Here is a 15,809-nt window from a genome sequence, read left to right as displayed (position 1 = left end):
ATGATGGTAAGAATAAGGGGGGGGGGCAGGAGTGGAGAATGGATGTAGTCACTGTTGATAAGGTCTGAATGTGGTAACAAGGTATTAACATCAGGGGATCTCTTTGCAAAGTATAGATAGATACACCTTTCTTATTAAGTCAGAAGGGGAAATATGATCTGATTGGATAAAAATTTGGCTAAGAAGCTCTTGAGGTTATTTTAGATAAACCCTATAAATTACCAGCAATTCAAGAGTGAGCAATTCAGATGAATCAAAGAAACAGAATCAAAATTAAGGGAAGATGTTAGCTCTTTATCTCTTGGAGAAGGGGAAGGAAGGAATTTTTCTTTTTTATTGACCATAGCATATAGTATGAGAACTACTTACCCAGAAAATCTACATCCAGCAGTTAAAAATTCTATTTGAGATAATTTGGGATATGCTTTTCAGACTATACCATCTTAGAAAAATACTTTTATTAATAGGTAATCAAATCATATAATTCTTTTATTTTGCCCATCACATATGATTTTAAATTATCTAGGGGTAATAATTTCCCATCACTATCAATTCTTGCTGATTTTGACTGCTGAAAAAGTTGTAGTTTATTCAGCAACCTTATTTGAGAATCTTTGTCCTATTATATTAGTTAACTATTTTGACTAATTTAGCTACTGCAACAAGCAATTAGCTGTTATTGTTCATTTATGCTATTCTGAGGGAATATCAGGTGAAATATGCAGTAAAGTACATATTTCTTTTTCATTTTTTTATTTATTTAAGGCAATGGGATTATGTGACTTGCCCAAGGTCACACAGCTAGGCAAATATTAAGTGTCTGAGTTTGAATTTGAACTCAGGTACACCTGACTCCAAGGCCAGTGACCTATCTACTGCGCCACCTAGCAGCCCTAAAGTACATTTTTAAAGTATGCACTTTAAAATATGTACTAATGTACTTTTGGTTATTGAATAATTACTAAATATATCAAAATATCTATACCTTAAACTATTTGAGAGTTTATGGGACTCATGTACTAGGTTTTATAAAGGTGGTCCTACAATGGGTCGTCTTGAAACCTGATCATAGTGATAACTATGAAAATGTAAATATAAACCTTGGCAAGTTGAATTGGGAAGATTCTCAGGAAGGGGTATATTACATTATTATGTCCCCATTTGGTTTGTATATTTTTTTAATGCCCCTTGTAGTAACCATTGCTTTATTGAGTTATGGCATGGGAAATATATTTAATAGTTTTTCTTCGTACAATTATTTATTATTTCTTGGTGTCCTCATACATGGTCTATTACTTTTTTATGATGCTGAGACATATCTATTTTTTTTATTTTTCTAATTCAGAAGATGCTATGCTTTTCAAATTTTTCTGGCAGTTAGTTCAGTTCCATATTTTTTATTTTCATTCCTCTTTCTGTTCGATTTATCTAACCTTGAGAAAAAATATCTTATAATATTGTGTTATGGAATCTATTCTTGCTGATAATGGCAATGGGACCACTACATTCAGACTTTTCCATAGCAGTTACTTATATACTATGTAAGGAAATGTCAATACCACTTAAGATAAGTGAAGAAGTGGCTAGATCTGATTATTTATAGAAGAAATCTGAACTGAAGGATCAATGAATTTAAAGCTGTCATGGATAAATTTTCATATGTCAAATATGGGAAGATTCTAAAAATGAAAAGAAGATCATAGATCAAAAAAGGGTCAATAAAACATGACTAAGAAGACATTAGTAAACATAACCCATATACCTCTGTCTACAAAATAGATGGTATTCTTGATGAAGCAGCATAAGGAGGGCAATAGAAGTCTTTTGTAATTTATATTCAATAATATCTAATATCTTCAGAGTCACACAATTGATTGCTGATTCAAAAGTAGTATCTCATTTAGGAAACATGGTGCCCTCTATACATGTATGAAGAACATAAAAAATTCCATGACAGAATCATAGAGATAATTCTGTTGAACAATTTCTTAAAGATAAATATCAAGCAAAATATCAAACAGACACAAGTCAATAAAGATTTTTGTGAAAAATTAAAATCTAGAAAGAAATTACTGCTATTGCCGTGGTTCTCTCTCTGTGTCCATAGATTAAAACAGTGCTCATTACAACTAGATGTAGTTAGGTGGTACAGATGACAGAACACTGGTTTGGGGGTCATAAGACCTGAGTTCAAATTTGGTCACATATACTCGCTAGTTATGTGATCTAGGTAAGTCACTTAATCTGCTTGCCTCTGATTCCTTAACTGAAAAATGGGAATAATAACAGTACCTACTGGTTGTGAAGATAAAAGGACATATTTATGAGGGTGTGTCAGGCACATAGAACACTCTAAAGGAATCTGATATAACATATTCCCTTTCCCTTCCCTTCCACCTAGTCTCATAACAATACAAGATTTCCCCAGTCTTTCAAAAGATTTTGGCCTATCCTTTCAAATCATAAAAAAACAAAACGTATGAAGGCATGAAGCATTAAAATTCTTTATATTATTACAGGGGGACTCACTAAATTATAATACCTTGTGTGTTTGTCCAGAACTTAGATGTTGCAGTTGAACAGTAAGCTGAAGACAGACTTAAATGGAATCACATCACATTTAAGAAATCACACAGTATCTTTAAACATTCTCAAGCTTCTCATTATGATGCTCATCTTTTTTAACATCAGTATTCTCTGGGTATTTTTGTATTTCTACAAATAATGGAAAACTGAGCTTTCAAAAGACAAGTTGCAGACACAATGGACAACGAAAAAAAGCAGAAAACAGTATTTCACAAAAGGTATCTTTGAGCTGTCTTATGATTCCTCTTTAGAGAATCAGATTTCAGAATCTAGAGACCTACAAGACTATCTAGACCAGCCTGCAGCTGAACAACATCAAGAATCTGACTTTTGCTTGAAGATCTCAAGTGACAGAGAGACCACTATCTCACAAGGTAGCCCTAGCCCATTACACTTTTGAATGGCTCTAATTATTAAGAGAGCCCCCAATTGGTCCTCATGGTTATTTTGTACTCAAGTGATGAGGAAATGATGCCAATATGTGAGCTCTTAGTCTACTGAGTCAACCAAGTCTCAAGAAATGTCTCAATGCTTTTTTTAGCTTTATTTTTAAGTTACATGCAAAAACAAGTTTCAATATTCACTTCCAAAATCTCGAGTTTCAAATTCTCTCCCTTCCTCCCATCCTTTATTGATATAGGTTAAAAATGTCATAAAAAACATTATTAAAAAGTCAGGTTATAAAAATAAACATAATCCCCCCCCAAAAAAAAGAGAAACCTCAAGAAAAATGAAGTGAAAAAAGCATGCTTCAATCTGTATTCAGATATCATCAGTTCTGTCTGTTACTGTACTTGGTTCAGAACATAACTTTGTATATAGTACATTTCCCATTTCATCTGCTCATGTAAGGTTTATACTGAGAGCATCCTATTCATCATTTCCCATAATAGAACAGCATTTCATCACAATCACACATCACAGTTTGTTCAGCCATTCCCAACTGATGGGCATCTATTCAATCCCCAGCTCCTTGCCACCAGAAAAGAGCTGCTATAAATATCTCTATACATACAGGTTCTTTTCTTCTTGTAATTCATCTCTTCTAGAATATAGACCTAGCAGTGGCAGCACTAAACCAAAGGGTAGGCATGGTTTTATAGCCCTTTAGGCATAGTTCCAAATTGTTCTATAGTACTGTTGAATCAATTCACAACTCCTCCAACAGTGTATCATCAATGTCTCAATTTCCCTAAATCCCTTCCAACATTTCCCATTTTATCCTTCTGTCCAATAAGCCAATCCAATTGGTATAAGTTAGTATCTCAAAATTATTCCAACCAACATTTCTCCTATCAACAGTGACTTAGGATAGTATATCTTGAGAGCCCTAGAAAATTATCTAAAAAACTAATGGAAACAATTATCAATTTTAGCAAAGTTGCAGGATATAATCTATATAAATCCTCAGCATTTCTATGTATTACTAAGAAACCCAACAAGTAAAAGAAAAAAATCCCATTTAAAATAACTTCAGACAACATAAAATACTGGGAGTAGACCAGAAACCTTATGAAAACAACTTTTTCACAAAAAAAAATACCTTTCACAAAAATAAAATCAGATCTAAATAACTGGGCAAATGTCAGTTGCTCATGAGTGAGCCAAGCTAATGTAATAAAAATGACAATTCTACCTAAATTACTTATTTAGTTCTATACCAATCAAACTTCCAAAAAAAATTACTTTAGTGAACTAGGAAAAAGGTAAATTCAGATGGAGGTATAAAAATATAAAGAATATAAGAATATAAAGGGACTTACTGAAAAAAATGCAAAGGAAGGCTCTCTAGCCCATACCAGATCTAAAATTATATTATAAAACATCAGTCATTAACACTGTTTGGTTCTGGCTAAGAAATAGTGATGGATCAGTAGAATAGATGAGGTACAAAAGAGACAGCAGTAAATGATAGAAATCTGATTTTAAAAAAAACCAAAGATTCCAGCTCTAGAATAAAAATTTCAATAAAAAATGCTGGGAAGGCTGGAAGATAGCATAGAAAAACCTAGGCACAGACTAACATCTCACACTCTATACCAAAATAAGGTTGAAATGGGTGCAGGATTTATACATAAAATGTAATATTATGTGCCAAATAGGAGAACGATGAATAGTTTGCTTGTCAGATCTATGAAAAGGGGACCAGTTAATGAACAAAGAAGAGATAGAGAACATAATAAAAAAACTAGATAATTTTGATTACATTAAATTGAAAAGGTTTTTGCACAAACAAAACCACTGCAACTAAGATTAAAAGGAATGTAGTAAATTAGGAAACAATTTTACAACTACTGTTTCTGATAAGACTCATTTCTAAAATAAAGAGAACTGAGTCAAACTTATAAAAAAAGGTCATTCCCAAATGTAAAATGGTCAAAGGGTAAGGAAAGACAATTCTCAGAGAAATAAATCAAAGCTATCTATGGTCACATGAACAATTGCTCTAAATCATTGATTAGAGAAATGCAAATTAAAATATCTCTGAGGTACCACCTCACACCTCTCAGATTGGTCAATATGACTAGAAAGGACAATGATCAGTGTTGAAGAGGATGTGGAAATCTGGGTCACTGATGCATTATTGTGGAGCTGTGAACTGATCCAGCCTTTCTGGGGAGCAATTTGAAATTATGCCCAAAGGGCAACAAAACTGTGCATACCCTTTTACCCAGCAATACTACTTCTGACTCTGTATCCTGAAGAAATCAAGAAATGGGAGTAAATATCCCATATGTACAGAAATATTCATAGCAGCTCTTTTTTGTAGTGGCAAAGCAATGGAAATTGAGATGCCCATCAATTGGGGAATGGCTGAACAAATTGTGGTATATGTACGTGATGGAAAATTATTATTCTATAAGAAATCATAAAGGAGAGATTTCCATGAATTGATGCTGAGTGAAATGAGAAGAACCAGAAGAATATTATACATATTAACAACAATATGGGGAGATGATTAGTCATGATGGTCTAGTTCATTTCAGTAATAAAATTATCAGAGACAATTTTAGAAGATTGTGATGGAAAACATCATCCATATCCAGAGAAGAAACTGTAGAGCTTAAATGAAGATCAAAGTTTATTATTAATTTTTTAAGTTATCTTACATATTTTGTCATTTTTTCCTCTCCAAAGATTTGTTTTGTATTTCACATGTTCAATATTAATTTATGTTTAGTATGGTTTTAATAGAAAACATATTAGATTGCTTTCTTTCAGGCAGAGGAGGGAAGGGAGGGAGAAAAAGTGTAAAACTCAAAACCTCACCAAAAAATAGATTGGTTAAAAACTACCATTGCATGTAGTTGGAAAAACAAATATATTTAAATTTAAAAAGTAGTGAGTTAAGACTTTTTAATGAATTAAATAGATTGCATTGATAACCTCATCAGAAAACAGTTCATATCTCGATCTTTTTTGTCAATTAAGGAATGGTTCTTATTTTTCATAAATTTGATTCAGTTCACTATGTCTGAGAAATGAGGTATTTATCAGAGAAACTTGCTTCAATATTTTTTCCCAGTTACTAACTGTATTTCCCTCCATCCTATTTCCTCCTGCACCCCCATTTATTCTATTATCTCTCTCCTTTCATCCTGTCCCTCCCCAAAAGTGTTTTGCATCTAAATTCCCCCTCCCATCTATCACTTACAGCCTCACCTCAATAACTTTTAAGCAGCCTAACCTGCATGGGGGAGGGGGGAGGGGTGGTTGGTATTAAAAGTTGCTCCAGCCAAAAGCGGAAAAGATAGACTTTAATTACAATAAAGTAAAAGATAATTAGAGTAATTGTGATGCACTTTGGGGGTCATGTGGTAAGTTAGGGTTCAAACAATGAAAGAATTTCACCAGACTCATGACTCTAAGTGATAAGGGACAGGTAAGTTTTATTTCATAGCTGCAAGGTTGTATTATATTAAATGCTCTATCCCTAGGGGATAAGCAACTAGTAGGTGAAAAACCTAGGATTTATATAGGGGTAAAGGGGATGGTCTATGTGCTGAATAAGATGTAGAGTATGCAAAGACATAATGTGATGGCAGAATGCTCATTACCTAGGCACAGTATCTTGCAGGGCCTCTGTTAGTTACTAAATATCTCATTTGAGGTCCTTTTCTGCTCTACTTTAGAGCAATCTTTTATCCTTTTTTTTCCCTTATGCTTATCCTTACCATTCTTAAAGATCTAGATTCCTTTAAATATTTTCCTCAGGCCTATTTGGAAACTATGTAATATTTTTAAAATGTATTCAAATTTATTTTACACAAATGAAATGTATCAGGCAGAAACAGAAGTATTACTGGAACTTCCCAGATTCTTGATAATCTTTTTCTTTAGGGGAAGCATGATCTTGGTTAGCTATAATAAAACACTGAGACAGAACTCATTTCTGTTGTTACTCTAAGTCATTTTCATACTATTATCACAGAATATCATATTAGGTGTATAAATTTGAGTGGAAATGCATAGGAAACTCATTTCTTTTTTTTATGCTAAAGTACCTAGCCAATTAAAAACTAAGAGAACAATCAAAATAAAAAAGAATAAGAATAGTAGATTGAAATAAGATTCAACATATGTATTTTTTATTTTATTTATCCAAGGTCTCATTCATATGCCACAATGGAAATTTGGGTACAATCTTTTGCTCCAGAAAAATGCTACCTTAAAGAAAAGAGGGGTAACTGTAACAAATGCATGCATACACACACACACACACACACACACACACACACAAATTTTAAATACTGTATTCCATTGTTAAGGGAATTTATCTTTTATAATCAAATGATGTAGAAAAACTATTCAGGTTGTCCTTTCTCAAACCGGTTGGTAGGATTAAGACAGTGTAGCTTTACTGTCTTTACCCAAACTGATTTTCATTAAGCATTTTGACACTTATAGGAGTCCCCTGTTAAATCCTAGTAAAACTATCTCAGATGAAATCATTGTCAGACTTTCCCAATCTTCTGGTTTCTACTAGTATTAACACATACTGATGGCCATCTTGCTATAAAAAAATTACTAAAGGGATTTGTTTCCTGAACAGGCCTTCCTCCTTCCCTTTTAAATGTCTAGTGAATGAGGAGGAATGATTTGGGGTATATAGCTGCATGTGTCTCCTTGTAAAGTTGTCGAGGCAAAACCTGATGGGGAGTAGAATAATGTGATTTACTGTAGAACTAAGCATGCAAGGACAGGAGAGTCATTTTTCGTGATGATAAACATGATATATGATAGATATCTGATGTAGAATCTCAAATTTGTCCAGGAGATTTCTCAGATCACCACTCATTAAAACTGGTTCCCCCAAAAGAGGAAATATAACTCATTGTATTGCACCCATTCAAATAACTAGTGATAGAAGAAAATTAAGGAAGGTAAGAAAGAGCTGTGAAAAATTCTGTGCTTATGAACTGATCTCTCACTGAGTGAAAAAGTAAGCTTAAACTAAAGAGGAGCTCAATGGATGCCCTGTTTTAATTAATTTCAGCTTGTTCTGGATCTTGGGATAATAAAACAACATATAAACATGTTCAGGGAGGAAAAATATGCACAAATAATCACATATGCATACCGTTATAATTAATTCATTGCATGTTGCAGAACAAGAGGAATTTTGCTTGAACTTTCCCTGGCCTTCATTTTGATGCTGAGCATCTCTTATAAATTCTGGATATGGTAAGATTACTAAACCAGTACTTTCTTTTGAATGGTTAAAAAAGAAACGTATGTAACTGAAGTGCTGTCATATAACTTAACACATTTAGAGTATGTGACAAATGGAAAAAGATTATTATTCACAATTATACATAAAACTACAGATTTTAGAATCATATCACAGCAAAGTTGGAAGACACATTGCATGTTATCCTGTCTAGTCCAACTCATTTTACAGATCACTGCAAGAAGATTGTGTATAGCAATAGCAAAAAAGTCTGAACTTATTTTTCTTGCCTAGCATTTGTTGACTGCAGGAAAGAGATTTTATCTGGAATAGAAATCTCAAATGCATAGAACTGATCATAGTGTTGGATTATGACATCTCTGTCAAGAGATTACCCAGTCTCTGCTTTAATAATTCTAGTGAGGAGAAACCATTACCTTCTGAAGCGGCACATTCCAATTTTGAATGGTTTCAAGCACTGGGAAATTTTTTTTCCCACCATTACTTGAGCCTAAATCTATGTTTCTCCAATTTCAACTAAGTTATTCATTGCTCTGTCCTTTGGAACGGCAGAGTGAGTCTATTCTCACTTTTACATGACAGTTCTTGGAATATTTTGAAACAGTTGCCCTCAAATTAGTCTTTTTTTTTGTTAAACATTCCCAGTTTCTTCAATTGATATTCACACAGCATAAGTTACTTCAAAATTAAAACTAATCCATAAGTGGACAGGAAGTAAGAAATCACCTTCAGTAGAAGATTTGGAGAAATACAAAAGGATTTTTGATTGGGTGTAATTTGAACTAGATGTTCTCTTGACCCTGAGATACTGTTCTATGAAATATTTACATCTCTTCGCACACTAGACACTTTTCTCTTCCTCTCTGGACAAAAAGCAGTGGTGACAGAAACAGAACCAGTACAGTGGTTGGTGTATGAGTGATGTTGGATAAATGTTTGTTGATTGACTATTGACACTGGAGGATGATACAGTCCACCTGGGCTTTAAAAAAAAAAAAAGAATACAGTACAAGCCTTGCACAAAGGCTATGATATGCAGTAGAGAATACCTTGATTTATTATAAACCCAAGCATGCAAATATAGGGAAAACAAACAAAAAACTCTTTAATAATAGATTTTGATGTTCAGCTATTTGTCTTTTCCAAATATTTGACACCCCAATTTGGAGTTTTCCTTGGCAAAGATACTGGTGTAATTTCCCATTTCCTTCCTCTTTTACAAATGAAGAACTGAGGCAAAACAATGTTAATAGACACTAAGGTAAACAGATAAATGAGGCGACTTCTCAAACATGCTCTGCACATTTCTTAGGTCACAGAATCAATAATTAGAAGAGACCTCAGAGGACATCTTAATCAATACCTGAACAAAAACCCAAACAGAAGTTTCAGGTCTTTACCTGAAAGGTTCCAGTGAGAGAGCACGTACTACCTCCCAAGGCAAGAAATTCCCCTTTTGTATAATCCTGATGGTAAGGAAGCTTTTCCTTTCATCAAGCCAAAATATGTCTCAATGCTGGAACTCTTAAAAAATAAATACCTAATAAATTCTTGACCAAGTTGATCATTTCAATCCCCAAAAGGTAGAGGAATCCTTTAGGGGGACTTATATTCTGGACTTAATCTTTACCAAGAATTAATTTATTTCTGGGTTTATAAGCATGAAAACATTTGGGGAGAAGTGATTACCCAATCTTAGAATTTCTGTCAGGGAAGGCAAGAAAAGTTAGGAACAGTATGACCATGGCAACTAGACTTTTGAATAGCAGATTTCAAAGAGTTCAGAGAAAAGATAAATAGGATTCAAAGGTCTAAAATTCTACAGGGGAAAATCATCCCAGTAGTAAGCTCTCAAGAATAAAAATTCTGAAGACACTAAAAGGAATAACTCTGATAAAAAGGAAAAAAGGAAAGAGCCCCAGCATGCATGCACAAGAAATTCACTAACCCAAATGAGATATTATAAGGATATATAGAAGATGGAAGCAAAAACAGAGATAACAGAGAAAAAATAGCATCTGTAAGAATGGTATCTGAAATGCTAAAGCTCAGAGTAAGTTGTAGATAAATGAAGAAAGCTAAGGACAAGAAAAGGCATGTTTAGGAGTGGTAATTGTTTCAACTATTACCAGGGAAAATAAGGGAATCAAAGAAGGGATTTGGGATGTAGACAGGTCAGGTTTGCTCAATTCTTTTATTGCTTTGGTTTTCTATATCAAGAAAGACTTTTAGAATGGAAAGGCTGATATAGAGTTGAAATCCAAGATGAATAAGAAGATAATAAAAGAGTAACTATTTGCCTTTGATGAGTTCAAGTTAGTGGCCTAGATAAGTTGTATCTCAGAAACTGAAAGTGGTGGATTTAATTGCTAAACCACTATCAGTAATCTCTGAAGCTCCTAGAAGATGGAAAAGGTGCCAAAGGGCCAGAAAAGAGCAATTATAGCCCCCAAGAAAAATTTTAAAAAGAAATAAGAATAGAGGTTGAAAACTAGAGCCTAGTGAGCTTGACTTAAATTGCTGGCAATAGTAAAGAATGTATTACTCAGGAAATCCTGTGTGTGTCTTGTGTTTGTGTGTGTGTATACATACACATAAAGACAAGATAGATGAGACAAAGAGACACAAAGAAAAAGGAAAAATGATGTTCATAAAGATCAAGTAGGCTTTCAACAAGAAAAAAATGATACCAAACTAATCTCATTTTCTCTTATGACATGTAGATTGATTGGTAGATTAGGGAAACTTAGTAGACATTTTATCTAGCAGTTGAATGATAAAGCAGATAGAATGCTAGGCCTGGAGTCAGGAAAGACCCAAGTTCAAATGTGGCCTCTGACACTTAACAGCTGAGTCACTGAGGTCAAGGCATTATTTGCGATAGTTCCCTCACCTCTAAATTGGGATACAAAGTAATTGTGAGGATCATGAGTGATATTTTTTTAAACTGTTTGGCTTAAGTGCTACATGATAGCTATATTTCATTTAGGGCAATATTACATATTGCTTAAATTCCAACAAGACTCTGAAAAAAACAGATGGATATGGAATTTATTGAATGGCTATAGCCAAAGTATGGTTTGATACTAATTTGAAAGAAAATCTCTAGTGTACCATCCCACTTGTTTTGTCCTTCATTCTCGAAGAAGACCACATCAGGGAAGTGATGCCATGACAAGCACATGAATTGGGTTTGAGTGAGATGATGCAGTGCCAAGTTACCAGTCTACTTTGCCTTCAGTCATCTGAATCCAGTGATCAGATATGAGTCAGGACAAGAGGAGATGGCTCTGGAAGCAAGGAAATCAGGATTAAGTGACTTGCCCAAGGTCACACAATTAGGAAGTGGGAAATGCCTGAGGCAGGATTCCAATTCCTATCCTCCTGACTCCAAGGTCAGTGATCTATCCATCAGGAAAAGCCTCTTGAAAGACAGAAGTTGCTGAACCTTAAAGAGAGTTCCAGGTCAAAGAAGAGAGGAACAGACTGCAATAAAAAATACTAGCAATAAGGAAAAAGATAGGAAGCCAGAATGGTAACTTGAAAAACAAAAAGGACTGAAAAATTACAAAATGGAAATAAGCCTGGGAAAGAAAATAAATGAAACCTAGAAAACAAAGTTATAAAAGGGAGAGAATGATAAAATGGAAGGGGGGGGGGAGAGGCAGATTTTAGAAAAGAAAATAAAAATTAAGGGATAAGGTTTGAGACTGTCCTTTTCAACTGCTGGTAGTTGCTTTTTTAGTTCCCAAACTATGACTTTTCAACTCCATAACCATAAATTCAATTATGTGGAAATTATCAGATATATTTCTATCCACAGCAGCTGCTAGAATAAAAAGATTTTAATTGGAGGTGGAGGAGGTCTAAGTCTCTAAACAATAAAATAAATTACGATGTTCAAAACACCCAAAGGAAATTCTAATTGCTAAAATTACTTTTTTGTTGTTCTGTGCAATGTGTAAGTACAATAAAAACAAAACCTACATCTTTTCTCAGGAAGGAAACTAGTATTCAAGAACAAAAATTAATTGTTTTTCCATATTAAGTAAAAGTACTATCACACAGTATTATATAGTTAAGAAAAAAAATCATCAAATTTTCAAAGCAAAAACTAAATTCATTGCCACATGTAAAGAATACAAAATTTGACTTTTCTTTTACCTTTATCACTTCCAGTTCAATATCCATGTTCTAGTAGACTTGCCTATACCCTAGAATCACTATTAACCCTTTCCCATGTCATCATTCCTTACCTGCCAAAGTGTCCCTGATCCCCCTTCACTAGGAATACTAAGTTACTGTTTTTGCCGGAGGATATCACACAGCCATCCCTTTGGATCAACTGGGCTTAATCCTTTTAGTGAGTTATCCTGATCCCCAGAGGGCCTCTTATAAACCTCCTAATCTCCCTAACTCCTCCAAATTACCCCTTTTCATCCTAGTCCTTTTCTGGAAATTGAATCCACTCATTTTGTGAGCTCATTTCCCTTATTTTACTTCTCAAACCCCTCTCTACCTTTTCAGTTATTCTAAATTACTACCTATGTGACCTAAGGCAAGTCACTGGATATAGTTTCTTATCTGTAAAACACACCTCTCCAACTGTGTTACAAACATACAAAATCAGAACATAAATTTCAGTGATTATAGGGAACTCCTGAGAGCAAACTATCTGTACCAAAGCAATCAACATATGCTCTGTAACAAAGCTCATAGTTACTGGGATGGTTTAACAAGGTGACACAGTCATTAAGTGTTTGGATCCAGGTCCTGCAGACTCTACTGATTAATCTCATACTTCCTCTTTGAAGAAAATAATAAAACCTATTTTTTTAATAGTTTATATCCCCCCCATCTTTTATAATTAAGCAGATGGGAAGGAGTTATTAGCCTGTAACTGTTGTTCATCCAGTAGAGCTAGAAAAATAGATGTAAGCAGAAGAGACAATAAAGATAATCACTACATTTGTAGAGTGCTTTAGTGTTTTCAAAGTGCTTTCCCATCTATTAAATTTCATGAGATCCTGATAACAGCCTAATGAAGTAGGTAAGGGAGGTATTATTCTGATTTTATAAATGAGGGAACTAAGATCCAAAAGTCTGTCTAGTATATAGGGGTTGCAGGTTGGCAAAACTGGGACTCAAACCCGGATCTAACTCTGAGGTCACTGCTTTTTACATCACCTGAAAGGCATCTAGAAATTTATTCAGTCTGATCCCATACCCAAATCATAAATTCCTTATACAACATAAGCCTCCCCCACTAAAAAACTAGCAAGGCCCCAAAGAACAGTATCCACAAGCAAGCACATGGCATTTTCTTTCAGCCTCTAAGATGATCTTGAGGATTTTCTAAAATGGATGAGGAGTAATGACTAGATTTTTTTACTCAAAACATTAGATTGCTTTAAAGTTAAAAAATACTCAATTTCAGTTCTTAAAAGCAGTTTTACCATGACTACACAAATTAATTCTGTATCAGGTAAAACAAAAACAAGGCCATACTGCTAATGTTGTAGCTCCTTCTGGAGCGCATGTTGTGACATGAAATTTGCAATACTACCCCATTCAGGTGGAAGAAAAAATTAAGCAGAGCAAATCGCGGACAATTAATAAAGAAAAGACGCCAAGAAATGTGGTGGCTAGGCATTTATTTTGGCCTACAAGTAGTAAACAAAACAAGTTATTTAATTTAGGTTTGAAACAAATACAAATAAATAACACGTAGGAAACGCTATTCACGTTCACCTTATGACTGCACAGATTTTCTTTTCCATTTCACTTTTTTAAAGCAGACTCAAGGGCGACTTGAGGATGTGACTTGTCTTTTTTATTTTCCCGACACCTCCTGATTCCCCCTCCCAGAAAGGCGTCCCCGGCAACAGGTTGTTTTGTGAAGGAGCCACGCCCAAGCCTTTGGGCCAGGAACATTTCGGAAGAGCAGCCTGCGGCACACGCGCTTTGGGCGCCGCTGTCCGGGGCCGGGGCTCCGGGGCCCGGGCCGGACTCGGCCCAGTGGAGCTCCGCGCCGCCCGGGCCGCCGGGCCGGGCCGGGTCAGGCCTCGGCCCAGTGCGCCCCGTGCCGCTCGGCCACCAGCGCCAGCAGCTGGCCGTGGCCGCCATACAGGCGCAGCCCCCCGGCTCAGCTCCGCCCAGCCGGCCTCGGCCGCGTCGCCCCCCGCCCGCAGGGCCAGGCCGGCCGTGGCCTCGCCCGTCTCGTCGTGGTAGTTGCAGCGCCTCCGTCTCCACCCAGGCGCAGTCCGTGTTGCGGGGGTCGTCCACGTAAGCCCCTGTACAGCGGGCCGCGGCCCCAGGCCCAGGAGGCGCCGCAGCTGCCCGCGCCCGCCCAGGGCCTCCTCCGCCAGCTCCCGCAGCAGGGCCGCGCCCGGCGCCTCGCCCCGGCCCCACCATGCCGCCCGGCAGGGCCCACAGCCCGCAGTCCGCGCGCCGCACGGCCACGACCTGCAGGACGGGCCGCCCCGACGCGGGGGTGGGCGACCTTGCGGCCCGCGCCGTCCCGCTTCCAGCGGGTGACGATGGGGTCCGCCGCGTGGTTGGGGCCCCAGCGCCCCAGCAGGCCCCGGCCCGCCAGCCCCGTGCGGCCCGCGGGGTTCCCTGGGCCGCCCGGCCGCCAGCTCGTAGCGGCCGCCGTGGCTCCCTGCGGTCCACGGGCCCGTCCCTCTGGTTGAACCTGGGCCAGAAGCCGTCCCGGCCCCAGCGGGGGGTCCGCCCAGGGGGGGCCCGGCCAGGACGGCGGCCGCCGTGTACTCCGCCGGCCGGTACTCGGGCCACTCGGCCCGCCAGGGGACCTTGTGGTCGGGGACGGGGCAGCGCTGCACGGCGGACAGCGGGTACGGGGACGCGCGGGCCTGGCGGTGCAGGGCGCGCGCGGCGCTCCGCATGGCGGCGGCCGGCTTCTCGGCTCACGCGGGGCGGGGCGGGGCGTGACCCGGAAGCGCCTGGGTCCCGCCCGCGGCGGCCCCGCCCCCGCCCTCCCGGGTCTGCCCGGCAGCCACTCAGAGACCAGCCCGGCCGGCCCTCCGCCCCGCCCCTCGGCCCCGGCCTCGCGGAAGCCCCGCCCCCCCGGCTGCGCTGACCCCGGCCGGCCCAGGCAAGGCCGCCCCGCTGGGCCTGGCCGCCGCAGCCTTGCACTGCTTGCACGCGAAGCCCTCCACGAAGAACGAGGCGGGGTACAAAGATTCCTTCGTGCAGTCCTCCCGAGGGTGCAGGGCTTTAGGGTCACTTTAAGGTTGAAGGAGCATGACGGACGCAGGAGGGAGCGCAGACCCCCGGAGTCAGGACAACCTGCTGCAAGTTGGACCTCAGACACTTAGTAATTAGCCGCATGTGTGATCTTGGGAAGGTCATTTAACCCCATTGCCTTAAAAAAGCAACAGAAAAAGAAACTTTGACAGATTTGCTCAGAGTCACACAACTAAGGACGAATTTGAACTCTGCTTTCCTCTGACTCTCGAACCTGGGTAAAAGAATATCCCGACTTGGAGTGCCAAGGCCCGACTTTGACTCC

At 38.3% G+C, this 15,809-nt stretch overlaps 1 pseudogene; it reads right to left on the bottom strand.

The window, feature by feature from the left end:
* Window positions 1–14,336: 14,336 nt before the first annotated feature.
* Window positions 14,337–15,183, bottom strand: LOC141505854 (ADP-ribose pyrophosphatase, mitochondrial pseudogene; annotated as a pseudogene).
* Between the last annotated feature and the right edge of the window lie 626 nt (window positions 15,184–15,809).

The sequence above is a fragment of the Macrotis lagotis genome, chromosome 1, assembly GCF_037893015.1.
Source record: "Macrotis lagotis isolate mMagLag1 chromosome 1, bilby.v1.9.chrom.fasta, whole genome shotgun sequence".
In the NCBI taxonomy this organism is placed as follows: Eukaryota; Metazoa; Chordata; class Mammalia; order Peramelemorphia; family Peramelidae; genus Macrotis; species Macrotis lagotis.
The sequence above is the reverse complement of the archived record's forward strand: the minus strand, read 5'-3'. Positions and strand labels throughout refer to the sequence as shown.